Genomic DNA, 18614 nt, shown 5'->3' on the forward strand with positions numbered 1-18614 from the left:
AAAAAGTGGTGCCGGCATGGGTGTCCGGGAAGCAAAGCAGAGTAAAGGTGAAGCAAAACATTAATTTTCTGATAGTATCAGTGTAGTGTTCGGGCTCTTTTGTATACATATGTGTATACATATGACGTCATCTTGTGACGATATTTTTTGCACCTCTCGTCCACGACTCCCTGGGACGTGAGACGCCGAAGGAGGACGTCGACGGTCCAATTTGCGTTAGATGAGGCAACTGAGACTTTCGCCTTAAAATGGCAAAAGTGATTCGAATAAATGCCGAGAGGTGCGAAACTTAACGAGGTCTGCATGATAGTTGTGTAACGAGAAAAAATGGCAGCTTATCCATGGGGTGAAGGATGGGGAGTTGGGTGAAGCATCCGTCCGTTCAGTCTTTCTTGCTTCCGTCCGTCCATGCGTCCATCTGTTGAGCGTCCGTGCGTCCATCTGCCCGTCCATGCGTGCGTCTGCTCGTGTGTCCACACGTCCATCCATGCGTCCATCCCTGCGTTCATCCATGCATGCGCCCCTGCATCCGTCCATGCGTCCATCCGTCCGTGCAGCCATCCATGCGTCCGTTCGATCATCTGTCTGTGTGTCTGCTCGTACATATAGTCAACACTCCAAGTACCCCCATCTCGCATCTTTTAATCATATATTGCTCATATAGAAGCACCGCCATCCAGCGGACATTCCAAGGACTAAACGAGAGGGGGCACACGCACACTTTCTTACGGCTTGCGCTTCGTGACTACTTCCCACCTTTAACCACCTCGGGTTCATGGTATACACTAGTTCACTGTATTCATGGCACTGCGGCGCAACGCTCACTAAACCATTCTAAAACCAAGGAGATTACGCCCAGCGAATATAACGTAGCAACCTTTTCCTGTCAGATAGTGCTCAATGTACATGCCAATGGCTGCTAATGGGGTATGAGAGACAGGAGAATTCAACTTTCAGTTAACGCGCACGCTGCGAATTTTTTATTGCTAGAATCACATGATGAGGGGCACTGCCAGAGCGTTAGAACACATGCTCTGGCAGTGCCCCTCATCACGCGATTCTCGGCACATGACCGAAGGGGAATAGAGCTCTGTGCTCAGGAGCTCAGAACTTGCACATCAACTCTGGGCTGTCCAGAGGGCCCACGACGCGGCGGTGAGGCTCGGCCTACCCGTTCCGACGGGGGAGTGGTCCACCGCTTTACCTCCTTGAGGTAGTGTTCTTCAGGACCTCAATAAAGTTCTGTGTCTGTCTGTCTGTCTGTCTGTCTGTCTGTCTGTCTGTCTGTCTGTCTGTCTGTCTGTCTGTCTGTCTGTCTGTCTGTCTGTCTGTCTGTCTGTCTGTCTGTCTGTCTGTCAACAACGCACTGGAGCGATCTCCCACCGGCACCACCTTGCAGGTCAAAGCGTACGACATGTTACGCACTACTAAGAGAGACAAACGGGTGCCGCTTTAAGGAGCTTCGCCCCTAAAGAGTTACAGCCTTGCCGCGAAGGCGAAGCAATAAACGCGTTAGCAACAGATTGGAAGGTCACGCGCAGAATGGAAAGCTGATTGAAACGTGCCCCTACGTTTCTCACGCGCAAATGACGCACGAAACGTACTCACAGGTAGAGATGCGCGCGAATAAGCGTCTCAGTTGTTACTTCGCTGTGTGTGGAAAGGGCGCCCTTTTCGCAAACGGAGACTGCAATCATTGCAGTAGCCTTTGTGCGCCCGGTAACTACAAGAGAATTGTTCCAGGTTAAAGCCCGAGGCCCACCAAGACGTACTATCCTCCCCGAAAGATATGGGCGAGCAAGGGAGCATCAGCTTCTCCTCTAAGCGGGACAGATTATGCGTGGGAGATTAGAGCGCGCGCCGTTGTGCAATGTTACGACGCGCGCTCATTGCGCCATCTTCCTGGTAATGCTGAAAACAGAATAGTTCCTTCCCCTCGAGTCCCGTCAGCAGAGGTAAGTGGTACATATAAATAGCTTGCCGTATGAACATTGAAGGTCGTGCTCATATATATATATATATATATATATATATATATATATATATATATATATATATATATATATATATATATATATATATATATATATATATATATATATATATATGTAGTGAGTGACGGCAACGTCGGCGCCGGCGGCAAAATCCAAAATCCAGCCGAGAGCGTCCATACAATTTCTATCGCAATGAAAAAAGCAGCTGCTGGGGCAGCCACTTGCGATTCTTATTAAACAATCATTTGTTGCTCTAGAGGAGTGCTGGGAAGCATTAACGTCGCCTTTCAAGGCCCGTTCATGAAGTTAATTCAGCGTTTTAGCGGCCTAAGTGCTGTGATACTTTGTACTTAATTGGTTAGATTTTTTTACTGATATATTTGGGTTACGTAACTTTCGTGCATTAGCATTTGTCACTTAAGCAGTGCTTGTTTCGCTTGTAGTGGCGTTCTTCATCAATTTGCATACGTTGCAACATTCTTTCACACGCGAGACGATTTTAAAGCGATATATATTTTTGTATCGTAAAAAAAAAAAAAAAAAACGTCAGGCCTGCGTGGAAGGCGCAGCAGTCACAGCGAAAGCTAGAAGAGTGGCATTTCAGGGCCTTTTCAAAACAATCATCGGGTAACTACTGCAAGCACACTTGCTTGATACCCGATAAAGCATTATTATTAACATTTTAGGGGTAGCAGCACGGCATTAGCTATGGTATTTCTCGTCATTATTTTGAGAATCGTGGTTTCCGCTGAACACTTGCCAGAAATTCGGTGCCAACTGTTCATGCAGTGGCTGACGACGACGAGGAATCATGGCTTAAGTGGGTATGCGCCACAGTTATTAGGGGAACAAGAACAAGCTTTTGTGATGAATTGGAGCATTGTACGACCCACTCGTTACGCTATTCGCATTGTGCGACGACTGATTGTTCTTTCGCTGTTTTATAACGCTTTATAAGTCGTATTAACGTGATTTCTTTTCCAACATCAAGCCTGCCTAAGGCTTGACGTTTGCCAACAAGTCACAAGCACCGGTGTATAGCTGAGTGGTAGAATAATGGGCTGGCACCCAGCGAACCCGGGTTCAAGCCCCCCTGTGTCAGTGGTGGGAGTTTTTATATTTTCGCGCGATGTGGTTACGGACACCGGTGGTGGCGGCGGACAACTGTGCGTGACACGAGTTGTGCTCTCATAACAGCTTTCGCTGTCGAATGCATGCTCGGTTCCACATACCACCGCTATGTTGTTCTTTTATCAGCTTATTAAAAAAAATTGGCAGAACCTACGTACGGTGGGAATCGATGATATGCGAAGCACGAATGAGAAAGCTTGATATGTCACTTTAAATCAGCACAACGTTACGAAGTGGAGGTAAATGATGCCGTACATGACTTCCGTCTCGTGATTATCATGTTTGGATGTGTCGTTTACCTTCGTCATCTATTTACGTAGCGTGATACTAAATTTAGTATATGTGGAGCTAGCGACACGCCCGCGAGCACGCTATGAGCGTGGTATGTTGCCATGTATGTTCTTACATGACACGCATGTCAGGATTATCATGTTTCCACCAGACATATATTTCATAATCCATTGACGTCACATAACACCCAATTTGGTATGTGTGGTGCTAGCAAAATGGCCGCGAGCTCATCAACAAGGGTCCAATATACTCCTATGTTGCGATGACGCGCGCGCACGCTGAGCACAGCGACGCTACGTAAGCAAAACGCGAGCCCTCTACTCTGACACCAGGCGCAACCGGCGCGACCAGCGTCCGTTGGCGCGGCCCGATGAAAACCGGCGCGAAATGCAACATGCTGCATTTTGTGCCGATGCGTTAAGCGCGAGACAGACGTGCGATTTTCCGTGCGATGCGGCGTGCGGCGTCGCATGGTGCGGCGTGCCACATGCGACGTTTTGGGACACACGGGGGTGAAGAAGCTATCAGCGGCAGGCTCCACCCCCCTGCGGCGCCTCGGCATGCAGGGTCGAACGACTTGGTATCCTCCTAATGAGGCTCAAAACAAACAACATTACACAGCCACGCGTTGTTCCCCCCAAAAATAATTAATAAATCGCATTCGTGAACGACAAGCACGTCGTAACCACGGCAACAGCTGATTATTCACGACTCCGACAGGTAGGCCTAGCATCGCGGGCGCCGGCCGTCGCCTACGCCGTTCACACGCGAGCTCGTCATCGAGCGCTTGTTTCTGACAACACTATCTAGCATTGCGCTCGTATGTAATGCGTTAGTATACATTATTACTTTATCGATGCCATCGATGTGAAGAGCAAAGGTGGAAGCGAAGAGAGCCAGCGCAGGGACGCCGGTAGCTGTGTTTACCTGCGAAATGACCTTGCATCGCTGCTCACGACCTCCGATCTCCCTAGCGGTTTTAAAACGGGCGTTGTCGTGCAGAAAAGGCACACTTCAAGCATCACTTTATTCAATGCGGAATAAAATCACGTCACCAGGGAAACAAACGTACTCGATGTTTGTCACGCCGCCGCAGTCGGCGATGTGAGCAATCCACGCTCGCACCGCTCCATCGACTCGTCTGGAGCCTTGGAACACGGATGATGGGAGTGGCGACAGAGAGATGGCGCACCTAGCATCGTGACGCCACTCGTATGCTCGCGCTGTGATCGGCTACTGCCATGCGGCGGTGCGATGCTGCGACGAAAATATCTGGCCGGTTTGATGCTCGCCGCACCGGCTATGCGGCGGTGCGACGCGAAGATACGTCACGAAACGTCACGAAACGTCACCACTCCGGCAGTCGCATCGTCGCACCGCACGCCGAATCTCAAAGAAAATCGCACGTCTGTCTCGCGCTTTACCCAGACAACAACGCGTCTTCTTCTTTTTATGAAGGAGGGATGCCGGGCACGCTGAAATGCGCATGCGTCAAAGCAACGCAGTGCGGCGCGCGCCTGCGAGTATACATCAGGACCGGCGCCTGGTGTGGCAACGTCGGCGTGACGAAACGAAATGAACACCGGCGAGAACGCGCACCGCGTCACGTGAAAATGTGTTGGCTCCTTGACTGTTGCATGAAGTCGTGCTCTTACATGACACGCATCTCATGATTATCATGTTTGCACCAGTCACATGCCTCCGTCACAGTCACATTGGCGTCACGTAATACCATATTTGGCACATCTGAAGCTAGCGAAACTGCCGCGAGCGCATTATCAATGTGGCATGTAATCATTTCGTTACATGACATCATGTTTGGATGTGACATTTACACACGTCGTCCGTTCACGAAGCATAATACCGAGTTGGGGTTGGGTACATGTGAAGCTCGCGAAACAGCCGCGAGCGCCTCATGAGCGTAGCATTTAGTCATGCTGTGACATGGCACGCATCTAAAATTTATCATGTTTGCACCAGTCTTATACCTTCATCTATTCACGTACCGTAACACCAAATTCGGTTTAAGTGAAAGTAGCGAAAGAGACGCTAGCGTATCATGAGCGTGGCGTGTAGTCATGTTGTTACATGACACGCATATCATGATTTTCATGCTAGGGTCTGTTGCTTGCATTCGCCTTGCTATCATGCCATACCATACCAGTTTTGCTACATGCCATGTGAACGAAACCACCGCAAGAGCTGCAGGACAATGAAATGTAAATCATGACATTCATGATATACACATCATGATTTTCATGGTATGACTAGTCAAATATGTTCATCATACAGTAATGTTATGTCACACCAAGTTTGGTATTGATACCATTATGGAAACGGCCAGGGGAGCTAAAAGTGTTAGGCGGCTAGATAGATAGACAGATAGATAGATAGATAGATAGATAGATAGATAGATAGATAGATAGATAGATAGATAGATAGATAGATAGATAGATAGATAGATAGATACGCTCAATGTTGCGGAAGTTCGCTAAAAATGCTTCGCTTTTAGAAAGTGTTTAACGATTTAGATAACGGGGTACTCTACTATAGGATTGCATAAAGCCGTCCCGTGGGCCCCACACTGTATTAGGCAATGTTGATAAAAATTTACGGATGTTTGTTTAGGATAAGTAATCAACGATTTTGAGTACTGGGTACTTGTGTGTTTGGAAAAAGTCACAGCGTTTCCTAACGTACACTAGAGAAAAATCTGGCGCTAGTGTCTATTGGAGCTGCAACGCATGGTGCTTCAGTGAGCATGATAATGACGGGTAGTGCGCACATTTATCTACTTTTGGTACTTCTGGCCTGCTTCTGGCTCCGCGTGTGTTCGTGTGACTTAGTGGTGTTTTTTACGGAAAAAAAAAGCAGCAAACGTTCAGCATTTGCGCTTCGGAACCTTATGCTTTTAGTCTTACCAGTTCGAATCAGGTTACAAAGTACAAAAGGGTTCGTTTTTTTTTTCCTTGAATATAAAACCGTAACCAGCAATAAACGAAACCGCAAGTACGATTCGCCGCCCGCAAGCACGAAGTCTAGGCAAATGTGTGTACTATACCATCATTCCCATTGTCGCTGAACGATCGCAGCGCCAGACTCGCCTCTGGTTAATTTTAGGAAACTCTATGGAAAAGTTGTTACCGATTTAGAGTGTGAGGAACTCTACTATGGGAGAGCATAAAGCCGTCCCGCGGGCTGTGCAAGAGTGGGTTTAGAAGAAGTGGGTATCGATTTAGAGTACTGGGTACTCTACTATGGGAGAGGTTAATGCCGTCCCGTGGGATGAACATTCACGTTATGTAGGCGAGAACTGCGTAGAAAAAAAAAATTGCCCGCAGCTTCCCTCGGGGGAACACTGAGGAGGATGCGGAGCATATAATTGGTTAACGGGGTGTTGAAGTGCGACTTACTTGGGTCGATGGCTAAATTGGTTAACGTGGTTGTGAAATGGGGTGTTAAATTGCGACTTACTTGGGTCGATGGCTAAATTGGTTAACGTGGTTGTAGGAGGGGGTGTTAAATGAGTGAACACGTACACACGTATGCGAAAGGGCGGCGCTGGTCGAAGGGACGTCGATCATTGTGTTTGTGGATTCGTTGGAATTCATTTCACCGCGACCTTGGACGTCGACGCGCCGTACAAACCAAGCGACGAGCGGCAACTGAGCGAGCGAGCGCCGACCTTGAGTATATATACAGCTCGACGGCGCATGCACTGTCAGCTGTTGAATGTTCTCGAAGCGCGACGCCACATGCGCGTCCACTGGAGAATCAGAATTGTAGATGTCGAACGCGGTGTGTAGAGGAGGAAGGGTGCACAGATGGTGGAGGAGTGAAGCACGCGCGGTGTGTAGAGGAGGAAGGGATGCACAGATGGTGGAAGAGTGGGCGACGGCGCGACGGCGCATGCGCGCGCGTCAGCTGTCGAATGTTTGAGAAGCGGTGCGGACGGCGCGGACGGCGCACTACAAGGCGCGAGTATAAGATCCTTCCGCATCTAAAATCTTTAACGATTTCGAGTACTTCGTGCTCAACTATGGGAGAGCACTGAGCTGTCCCGCCAAAAGTGCTCCATCGACGGCACGAATATTCAGTCATTGTGTGTTTAGAAAAATTGGCTAACGATTTAGAGCACTTGGTACCCTACTATGGGAGAGCTTAAAGCCGTCCCCGATATCCCCGGTGGTGGCGATAAGCCCTAAAAGCTACCTAGAAAAACCATAGTGTTTAGAAAAAGTGGTTAACGATTTAGAGTACTAGGTACTCTACTATGGAAGAGCATCTAGCCGTCCCATGTTTAGAAAAAGTTTATTTACAGCAGGTTGTCGGCCGCTAGGGGGCCACGGTGTGCGGACGCGCGTCGCATCGGCTCCGCAGATTTTCTATGGTTTTTCGGCGATTTCTGGTTGTTTGAAGTGCATCGGATTCGTGAAAGTACAGCGAACAGTGAACGTCGAATTTCAGCGGTGAGTGGCTGTTTTTCGGTTTTCTGCAAGCTGAAAACTTCGAGGCAGCGACCGTCGCGCCCGGCCAGACGCACCGCCGCATAGCGGCGTCTGCGTCGTGGTCGCGTCTCAAGCGTCGGCGGATGGACGCTCTTCAGGAAACACCGAGGTCTCCTCAGGAGCAGCCACTGGTTCACACAGATGAGGAGTCTGCTACAGAAACCACTCAAATGGACGTTCAGACCTGGTTACCGCAGGGTTCGTCCGAAGAAGTCGACAATGTGTCTGCAGGGGAACGCCACGATGGTGCCGCATGGACGGAGGATGGCTGGCACACGGTTTTGACACGCCGGCAAAAGAAGAACCAGAAGAAAAACCAGAAAAACGCGTCAGAAGCTGTGGAGTGCAACGCCTCGTCAAGCAGCCCACCGAAGCAGGGAAGTCAGGTGAAGCGCCGACGTCGTACGAGAAGTCGCCGTCCGCTCCCGCCCCTGCCAAAGGACGACATAAAGATCATCCTTAGGCCTCACAAAGGCCTCGCCGTAAAAGACATACTCGGCTATGAACTTTCCACCGCTGTGATAGACGCTTGCCACCGACACTTCGACGGTGGTAGCTTCATGCTGCGCGTCCACCCGGGCTCGAATATTATCATCGTATCGACGCCCCACGAGCATGTAGCCAAAGAGCTGCGAGAGATCACGCATCTGAATATCAGGGGACGAGTGCACTCATTCAACTCGTATGTGGCGGATCCTGAGGACGTCCTACGAGGCATAGTCCATGGTATTCCGTCGGGGACTTCTCAAGCAGAACTCATGGCGAATCTCCGTGTGAGAACACAGGGGGTCAAGATTGAGCGGGCACGCATGCTCGGATCTACGAAGACCGCCATCATTACCTTCACGGGCAGCACACTGCCTAGGTGCGTCTATTTCATGGGAGCGGAAGCCATCTGTTATCCCCACAAGCCTACGAGGCAGGCTTGCAAGGTATGCCACTCCACAGGGCATCGAACTGACGTGTGCCCAACGCCCGACGCCAATGTATGCTCCACGTGTGGAACACGTGAACCCGCACAAGGACACGCGTGTACCCCTAAGTGCGTGATATGTGGTGAGGACCATATGACAGGTGACAAAATGTGCAAGAAGAAGCTTAAACACGTTCCGCCTAGGAGGTCCCGAGTGGATCAGCCAAAACGGAGGCACCATCCACGCTGGTTCAGCTCCGAGCGGGACTCGTCAGTGGAATCACGCTCACGTTCAAGATCCAAGTCACGGGCTTCCTCAAAGGGTCGAGCCCAGTCTGCGTCCAGAAAACGACTCAACAAACAGCCGCATCAGCAGCAGCACCAACAGCAGCAACAGCAGCAGCAACAACAACAGCAGCAGCAGCAGCAACAGCAGCAACAGCAACAGCAACAGCAGCAGCAGCAACAGCAGCAGCATCAGCAGCAGAAGAAGAAAGCGCTGGTACAAATCTTGACGCCGCCCAAAGAGGGGACGGAGGCAGCCGCCTGCCAGCCAGCAAACACGGTGAGCTGGACGAGGATTGTGTCTCCATCTGCTCCCTTAATTGAGAATCCCGAATATCAGAAAATGGTTGCCGAGAATAAGCAGCTTGCTTTAGAAAACGAGAAACTTCGATGCCAGATTAAGGAGGAACGCCGGGAGTTCCACAAAATCATATCATCTTTAGAAACCAAACTTGAAGCCAGGCTTAACGCCTTAGAGGCGAACAACAACGCCACTCATGCTATCTCCAGGGCAACCGTAGCCCACTCTTTGGAGGGAGGAACGGCGAAAGTAGACATACCTCAGAGGTTTAGCGAGGAGGCCCACGTTAGCCAGTTACAGATGGGGGAACAGTTGCAGAGCTTGCGAAACTTAATGCGAGAACTCCAATCACAACAGCAACGAGCAGCGTCTGAACTCCGAGAGCAGATGATGCAGCAAATGCATCAAATGTTTTCGGAGTACAGGAAAGAGTTTGCAGCAGAAACGGAACAACAAAGACGATACGTTAATGACTCAGTTGTAGGCATTCAGCGTGCCATCAACAAGCGGGTCAGTGTTACCTCCGCGAGCAGTCCACTACCGAAGGACCGTCGAATCACGGAGAAAGCAGACACCCCCCAATAAAGGCAGTAGTCACCATGGCGCGAACTAATTCCACGCAAAACTCCGACCACCTAGAAATCTGGCAGTGGAATTGTCGCACGTTCCACAAACGAGCGTCGGCATTGCAGAATTACATCCATTCGGCACTAATCCCACCTGATGTAATATGCCTGCAAGAAGTTGGGAACCGTCCCGTCAAATTGCAGGGATATTACACATTATACGATCCAAAATACCCCCGCGTTGCAGCGCTGGTGAGTAACTTCATGACAGTTGCGCTAGACCATTACGATCAGACTGACATTAATCACCAAATTATCGATGTCTTCCCACAAAAACGAGGAAAAGTACGAACGAAAATTTTAAACATATACAGTCCTCCCAAAAACCGGAATGACGACTTCGGCCCACTCCTAAACGAGGCAGTTCGAGCCGTTGGCACCAGAGATCAATTAGTGGTGGTGGGCGACTTTAATGCTCCGAGCACCGCTTGGGGCTACGTCCGGGATTCACCCAAGGGAGTGTTATTAGAGAACACCACGTCTAAATTAGGTTTTACCCTTATCACTCTGCCAACAGCACCCACCAGGCTTGGTAATAGCATTAGCAGGGACACGTACCCTGATTTGACCTTCACCTTCAACATTAAAAATGCCACGTGGTCAAACCTCGATGAAAACCTTGGTAGTGACCATTATATTCTTAGCACCTCTATAGCATCACCAAAAGTTCGTCGTGTCGCTGGTGACGTTGTGATGACAGACTGGGTGACCTTTCGAAAGCGCCCTCTGCCGGAGCAAACGCCCTGTGATGTCAGTGGGTGGGTTGCTTTCATTCGAGAAACGCATGATGCCACCTCTAAGAAAATAGCGCGCACAGTTGAGGCGCCTGCGATAGACCGGCACCTATTGCACATGTGGGATAGTAGGCGACGCCTGATCAAGAGATGGAAAAAACAACGCCTCAACCGCTGCCTCTACAGGCGAATCGCTGCTCTGTCGGAGGAAGCGAATGAATACGCAACGAAACTTGCCACCGATGGTTGGGTGCAGTTTTGCGGTTCTCTCCGCGGTACACTAGGGACTAGCCAGACGTGGGCGATACTGAGGTCCATGCTGGAGCCGGACAAATCTAAGTCCTCCATGAACCGCATTCTTCAAAGAATAGTACACAGCTACCCCGGCACCGACGGAGAGTTGATCCAGGCGCTTAAAGACCGTTATATCGGTACTGATGTGGTTCCGCCATGTACATTAGAGTACATCGGCAGCGAGAATGCCACATTAGACGCCGCAATCACGAAAGAAGAGGTTTTCGCGGCAGCCCAGGCAGCCAATCGGAACTCTGCGCCGGGGTCGGATGGTATAACAAACGCTATGATAAGAAACCTCAGCACTGAGGTTCTTGAGCAGATAACGCAATTTCTTAACGACCACTGCTGGTCCCAAGGTCACGTTCCTCCGGAGTGGAAGGAAGCCAAAATAATAACTATACCAAAGCCCGGTAAAGCACCATCGCTCGGAGCCCTGCGGCCCATTTCGCTTACTTCGTGCATGGGCAAGCTCTACGAGCGAGTAATACAGACACGGCTTCAAAATTACATTGAAAAAGAAAATCTGTTTCCCGCTACCATGATTGGTTTTCGCTCCGGACTCTCAACCCAGGATGCCTTCCTCCTTTTAAAAGAAGAGGTCATGAGTTGCGTACCCAGGGGAGGCGAACATTTGGTCTTGGCCCTCGACCTCAAAGGGGCCTTTGATAATGTTTCGCACGAGGCCATTCTCTCTGAACTCAACACAATCGGCTGCGGAAAGCGTACATTTAACTACATTAAATCCTTCCTCTCTGGGCGGACGGCAACTATTGGGATAGGCGACACGAGGTCGGTGCCGTTCTCGATGCCAAATAAAGGCACACCGCAAGGGGCAGTCATCTCCCCCTTGCTCTTTAACATAGCTATGCGCAGACTTGCTCACGAGCTCGAAGCAATCCCGCACCTTGGATATACATTGTATGCGGACGACATCACACTCTGGGCTACGAAGGGTTCACTGGCGCTGAAAGAGCAGACCCTCCAGGCTGCTGCGACAGCTGTGGCAGAGTTCGCAAGAAATAGTGGGCTGAGCTGTGCGCCTGAAAAATCTGAACTCATAAGAATACACAGTAAGTATTACAAAAGTAACGGTGCCATAAACTTACAGGTAGACGGCCATGCCATAGCCGAGGTTACTCAGGCCCGTATACTTGGCTTCTGGGTCCAAAGCAATGGCAAAGCCAGTCACACGATAACCACCTTAAAGACTACGGTTAAACAGATAGCTAGAATGATCCGTCGCATCACTTATCATAAAAAAGGCATGAAAGAAAAGGATACTCTCCGGCTTGTCCAGGCCTTAGTTTTGAGCAGAGTGACGTATGGCCTACCGTACCACTCACTCGACAGAAGTGAGGAGAGCCAGGTGGATGTGCTCATTAGAAGCGCTTTTAAGGCAGCACTTGGTCTACCCACCAGCACACCGACCGAGCGGCTCCTAGCTCTCGGTATACATAACACTTATGCTGAGCTCAGTGCCGCAGTCCTCATGTCTCAGAGGAATCGTCTAAGTGAAACTTCAGCAGGCAGGGCGATACTCACTAGAATAGGAATTTCGCCCCACCCACAGCACATTGATGAGGAGCTGGTCGACGTAGCCCAAGAGGTCCGCAGGCGAATCTCAATCGCACCGGTGCCCAAAAATATGCATCACGACTTTCACGCTGAGCGACGTACTGCGAGGGTAAACTGGCTTCGAAAGCAATTCGGCTCAGCTTCAAATGTCGCGTACGTCGATGCGGCCAGTTTCGATTGGCAGAGACACATAATTACTGTTGTCGACAACAACATGACGCTGCTAACGAGTGCCTCCGTACGCACGACCTCGGCTACAAAGGCGGAGACGATGGCCATAGCCTTAGCCTTAAGGTTTCAGGAGCGTAGAGGGGAGCCATCAGTTATTTTATCCGACTCCCAGGAAGCCTGCCGGCTCTTTTTAAGGGGCCGCCTTCCAGCAATGGGGCTGAGGTTGCTAGGATCCAAACTCACTCACCACCATCGCTTGATCTGGTGCCCGGGACACGCAGGTCTCGAAGGCAATGAAAGGGCGGACGCTCTAGCTCGTGCGTTTTGTAACCGAGCGGAGAATCCATCTCTTTCATTGACCATGCCAATTTTACCTAGGGAGATTCTAGCTCACCAGCGCTTCACGCGTCAAAAATGTGGAACACCTCACAGATCCCTTAATGGGGAAGAGGCCACTGACCTTAGAAAAATTCAAACGGATGTATTTCCGCACCTACTGAAGTTACACGCGATACATCCAACTCTTTACCCGGCTGTATGTCCGTGGTGCGGCGGAAGACCGACTCTCTACCACATATCGTGGGGGTGCGATCGTAAACCAAGTGACATAACCAATTTTCTCGGCGAACCTTTAACACCTAGTATGGAGCAGTGGGAGGCACACCTCGCTAGCTCGGACCCAGGAGTGCAGCTCGCACTACTGGATCAAGTCCGGCGGGCGGCTAAGGCCAGTGGAGCCCTGGACGTAGGGCCCCAACCATAAAGGCTCTAAAACGCCCCTCTCCCTTTCCCCTTCAATAAAGTTTTACTCTCTCTCTTATTTACAGCATGTACAGAACACAAAGGCTTCATACCATCCCATACGAGTTTTCTCTCACTGTATATTGCCTGCTATACTGATAATGACAAACTGAGCATGAATCACGCGGAAGAACCCCCATGCTAGTTCTAGCTATTTTGCAGAATTCTGCGGCTAAACCAAATCGCTTTTTCACAACCTGTGTTATGCAGAATGCTGCATGTAACAAATCACATTTCCATTTAGTCCTTTAACCAAACGGTTGTGATATAACGAAAATGTGCGTAGTGCTGCCGTTTAAGTTTTTGGTACGAATGCTGACCGTAGACGTCGTTGCCGGCTCGAGGGACGTCCACGACGGCGACTAGATGAAGAGGCTGTGGCGGCTAAGTAAAAAACAGACAGACAGACAGACAGACAGACAGAGACACAGATAGATAGATAGATAGATAGATAGATAGATAGATAGATAGATAGATAGATAGATAGATAGATAGATAGATAGATAGATAGATAGATAGATAGATAGATAGATAGATAGATAGATAGATAGATAGATAGATAGATAGATCACCAAGGGAGGAGTTCCAGGTGTTACCCATTTGCCCAGTGGGCTGCTGCCATGTTGGAACAGGCAGGTAATAATCATGGGCCCCTTGAATCCCGAAGCTGACGGTGACGATCCATGCTTTTCATGGTGAAATGAAGTGCTGTTATAAGAGGATTTGATGCTTGAGTTCCTTTGGTGTGTGGGTGTGTGTTCTGATTCTAGCCAGCATCGTAGACAGCCTAAGCTGACAGCTTAGAAGACGGCTTATGGAGCCCTAGTCGCTCGTCTAGGATTATGCTTCTGCATGATGTCTGTGCGCCATGACGTGAATCAGCGCCCACAGAAGAGAAAAATAAAGCAAACATGCTTGTTATATTTTTAAATGTGAAGCATTTTTTAGCAAACTTTGATGACTTTGAGAGTATCTATCTATCTATCTATCTATCTATCTATCTATCTATCTATCTATCTATCTATCTATCTATCTATCTATCTATCTATCTATCTATCTATCTATCTATCTATCTATCTATCTATCTATCTATCTATCTATCTATCTATCTATCTATCTATCTATCTGTCTGTCTGTCTGTCTGTCTGTCTGTCTGTCTGTCTGTCTGTCTGTCTGTCTGTCTGTCTGTTTATCTATTTGTCTGTCTGTCTGTCTGTCTGTCTGTCTGTCTGTCTGTCTGTCTGTCTGTCTGTCTGTCTGTCTGTCTGTCTGTCTGTCTGTCTGCCTGTCTGTCTATTTATCTATTTGTCTGTCTGTCTGTCTGTCTGTCTGTCTGTCTGTCTATTTATCTATTTGTCTGTCTGTCTGTCTAGCCCCCTATGACTTCTAGCTTTCCTGGCCGTTTCGATAATGGTCACGATACTAAAATTGGTATGGCGTAACATGACTGTATGAAAAGCATAAGTGACAAGTCATAACATGAAATCCATGACATATATGGCATAAATGTCATGATCTACATTTCATGATCTTGCTGCTCTTGCGGTGGTTTCGTTCACACGACATGTTGCAAAACAGGTATAGTATGACATGACTGCATGACAAACACAAGTGACAGACCTAACGTAGAAATCATGACATGCATGTCATGTAATTCATGACTACATGCCACACTCATGATGTCCTCGTGGCCGTTTCGCGAGCTTCACATATACCAAATTTGGTATTAAGGGACTTAAGAGGAAGACGAAGGTATGTGATTGGTGCGAATGGAGATGCGTGTGATGTAACAACATGACTGCATGCCATGTTTATGATGCTCTCGTTGCCGTTTCACTTGCTTCACTTATACAAAATTTGTATATACGGGCCGTGAATCCATGAAGGTATGTGACTGATGCAGATATGATAATCATGAGACGCTTGTCCTGGAACAACATGACTACATGCCATGCTCATGATGCTCTCGTTGCCGTTTCACTTGCTTCACTTATACAAAATTTGTATATACGGGACGTAAATCCATGAAGGTATGTGACTGATGCAGATATGATAATCATGAGACGCTTGTCCTGGAACAACATGACTACATGCCATGCTCATGATGCACTTGCAGCTGTTTCGCTAGCTTCACATATACCAAATTTGGTGTTAGGTGACGCGAACGGGCGACGAAGGTAAAGGACGCCCCCAAACATGATAATCATGACATTCGTGTCATGTAACAACATGACTACATGCCACGCTCTTTGCTAGCTTCGCATATACCAAATTTGGTATTACGTGGCGCAAACGGGCGGCGAAGGTAAATGACACGCCCTTAACACGATGATGATAACGTGTCATGTAAAACATGACTACATGCTATAGTATACGCTCGTAGTGCGCTCACGGTCGTTTCTCTGGCTTCACATATACCAATTCTGGGGTTAAAGGACGTCAATTAATGAAGAAGGTATATGACTGGTGCAAACATGACAATAATGGCATGTATGTCAGGTAGATCATAACCTACCACGCTCATGACGCACTCGCGGCTGTTTCGGGAGCTTCACATATACCAAATTTGGTATTACGTGATGTCAATGGAAGACGAAGGTGTCAATGGAAGACATGTTTGAACATTACAATCATGACACGCGTCTGATGTAAAACATGGCTACATGCTACGCTCACAGCACGTTCGTGGCCTTTTCGCTTCCTCCACATGTACCAAATTTGTTATCAGTTGACGTGAATATTTGACGATGGTAAATGACACATCCTTACATGATAATATTGAGATGAAATTCATGTACGGCATACTTTACGTCCGCCTTGTAACGTTGTGCTGATTTTAAAGGGACATATCAACATTTGTCACTCGTGCTTCGCATATCATCGATTCCCACTGTACGTGGGATCTGCCACTTTTTTCTTTTTCTGTATTGCCATTCTTTAAAATTAAACGTAGCTTAAGTTAACATTGTTAGCAAGCTTCCATTTCTGGGGAAACGACTGTGTGCTCGAAACATGGGCATCACACTCATGAAATCGAACCTTAAATTACCTTCACTTGCTTCTCGTCGTACTAGGGTCTGCTTAACCCTTTTTCATAAAATTTATCACAACTCATACTTACTCGATTTGCTAATCCTTCTGCCACCTTACTTTCTCGTCGTTTAAATCATGCTCATAAGGTTGGCATCTTATCGTCTCAAACTGAGTCATTTCGACAATAATACGTACCATGCACATCATGTGGTTTGAAATGCCTTCCCGAATCGTTTGTAACAATTTCAGATCGTGACGCATTTGGGATGGTAGTAACAAATTCTTCAAATACCTGGTAGTAGTTTTCATCTTATACATTTATATAAATAATATTTTACTGCTACTTTTTCGTATCTGTTGTACCTGTTCCATTGAAGTGTAACACCTATTGTATACTAAAGACGTTATTTTGTATCTTTCTTAAAGTATGTATATTGATATTTTCTTGTATGCCATTTTGGATATATCCGATTTATTTTTTTTCTTTCTGTTTATAAGTGTTGTTTTATAACCAGGAGCATTATATTGCCTTTTGTAATTGCAAACTTGTTTCGTTATTGCATTTTACCACTAATCTCTGTGATGTCTGTTGACCCCGGAGGTAAATAAATGAATGAATAAATAAATAAATATATATATAATAAATATGGTGAGACCGAGCATTTTCTCCCTCAATTATGGCAGAAAAGTGATTGCGTACTGCTGCCGCCTAATATCGACAGCAAAATACTTTGCATCATGGTTGTCTCTGACGCGGTCTTTGCGAAGCTGTATACTTCGCCTACTACATGAGGGCAGGAACGACATTCAAGATAGCTGATGTTCATTATGCCGTCTACAGCGAATACAGAACAGAGCCATTGTTGTGGTCGCAGTCGCACAGACGCTGCTGCTGTTCTCCATCAAGGCAATCGAGTAGCCATCGAATACCGATGATACCGTGGTTATATAAACACCAATTCGATGTAATTAGCACAAACTTTTTGAACTTGTGTGTGCTCCCCTGTTTTCTGAAGATTGCATGTAAAAGCCTGACCACGCGTGCCGACTATAATGCCTCAGCACGAGGCATTTTTATGCTGCACCGCACCTTCTCTCTGTGGAGGGTGAGGGCCCACGGCTGCGCAAACCTGTGCGCCCTCTTTTTAGATGCGGAGCATCTAATACTCGAGGCTTGTAGTGCGGCGCCGTCCGCAAGCTTCCTCTTCCTTCTTCCGCCATCTGTGCATCCCTTCCTCCTCTACACACCGCGCGCGCTTCACTCCTCCACCATCTGTGCACCCTTCCTCCTCTACACACCGCGTGCGCTTCTCCTCTTCACGAACATTCGCTAGCTGTATAATGTAGCGCGCACGCGCCGTAACGCTTCGAAAACATCGGCAGCTGACGCGCGCGCATGCGCCGTCGCGCTTCGAGAACATCGGCAGCTGACGCGCGCGCATGCGCCGTTGCGCTTCTCCCCCTTCTCGAACATTCGACAGCTGACAGTGCATGCGCCGTCGCGCTGTATATATACTCAAGGTCGGCGCTCGCTCGCTCATTTACCGCTCGTCGGTTGGTTTGTACGGCGCGTCGACGTCCAAGGTCGCGGTGAAATGAATTCCAACGAATCCACAAACACAATGATCCACGTCCCTTCGACCAGCGCCGCCCTTTCGCATTCGTGTGTACGTGTTCACTCATTTAACACCCCCTCCTACAACCACGTTAACCAATTTAGCCATCGACCCAAGTAAGTCGCAATTTAACACCCCATTTCACAACCACGTTAACCAATTTAGCCATCGACCCAAGTAAGTCGCACTTTAACACCCCGTTAACCAATTATATGCTCCGCATCCTCCTCAGTGTTCCCCCGAGAAAAGCTGCGGGCAATTTTTTTTCGACGGGAGCGGCCATAGCATTGTGTGAAAATGCCACGCGCTGACACACCTTAAAGGGGCCGTGAAACGGT

The 18614-nt window shown here is 48.3% G+C and overlaps 1 protein-coding gene and 1 long non-coding RNA gene across 2 annotated transcripts in view; one reads left to right on the top strand and one right to left on the bottom strand.

Annotated features, from left to right (window-relative positions):
• Positions 1–18614, bottom strand: part of LOC119172857 (atrial natriuretic peptide receptor 1-like) — a 76047-nt gene that overhangs the window by 36072 nt on the left and 21361 nt on the right. The gene's annotated exons all lie outside the window — the stretch shown is intronic.
• The window catches only part of LOC142814593 (uncharacterized), a 208591-nt gene that overhangs the window by 21009 nt on the left and 168968 nt on the right, over positions 1–18614 (top strand). The gene's annotated exons all lie outside the window — the stretch shown is intronic.

This window comes from Rhipicephalus microplus, chromosome 4 (assembly GCF_043290135.1).
Source record: "Rhipicephalus microplus isolate Deutch F79 chromosome 4, USDA_Rmic, whole genome shotgun sequence".
NCBI lineage: Eukaryota > Metazoa > Arthropoda > Arachnida > Ixodida > Ixodidae > Rhipicephalus > Rhipicephalus microplus.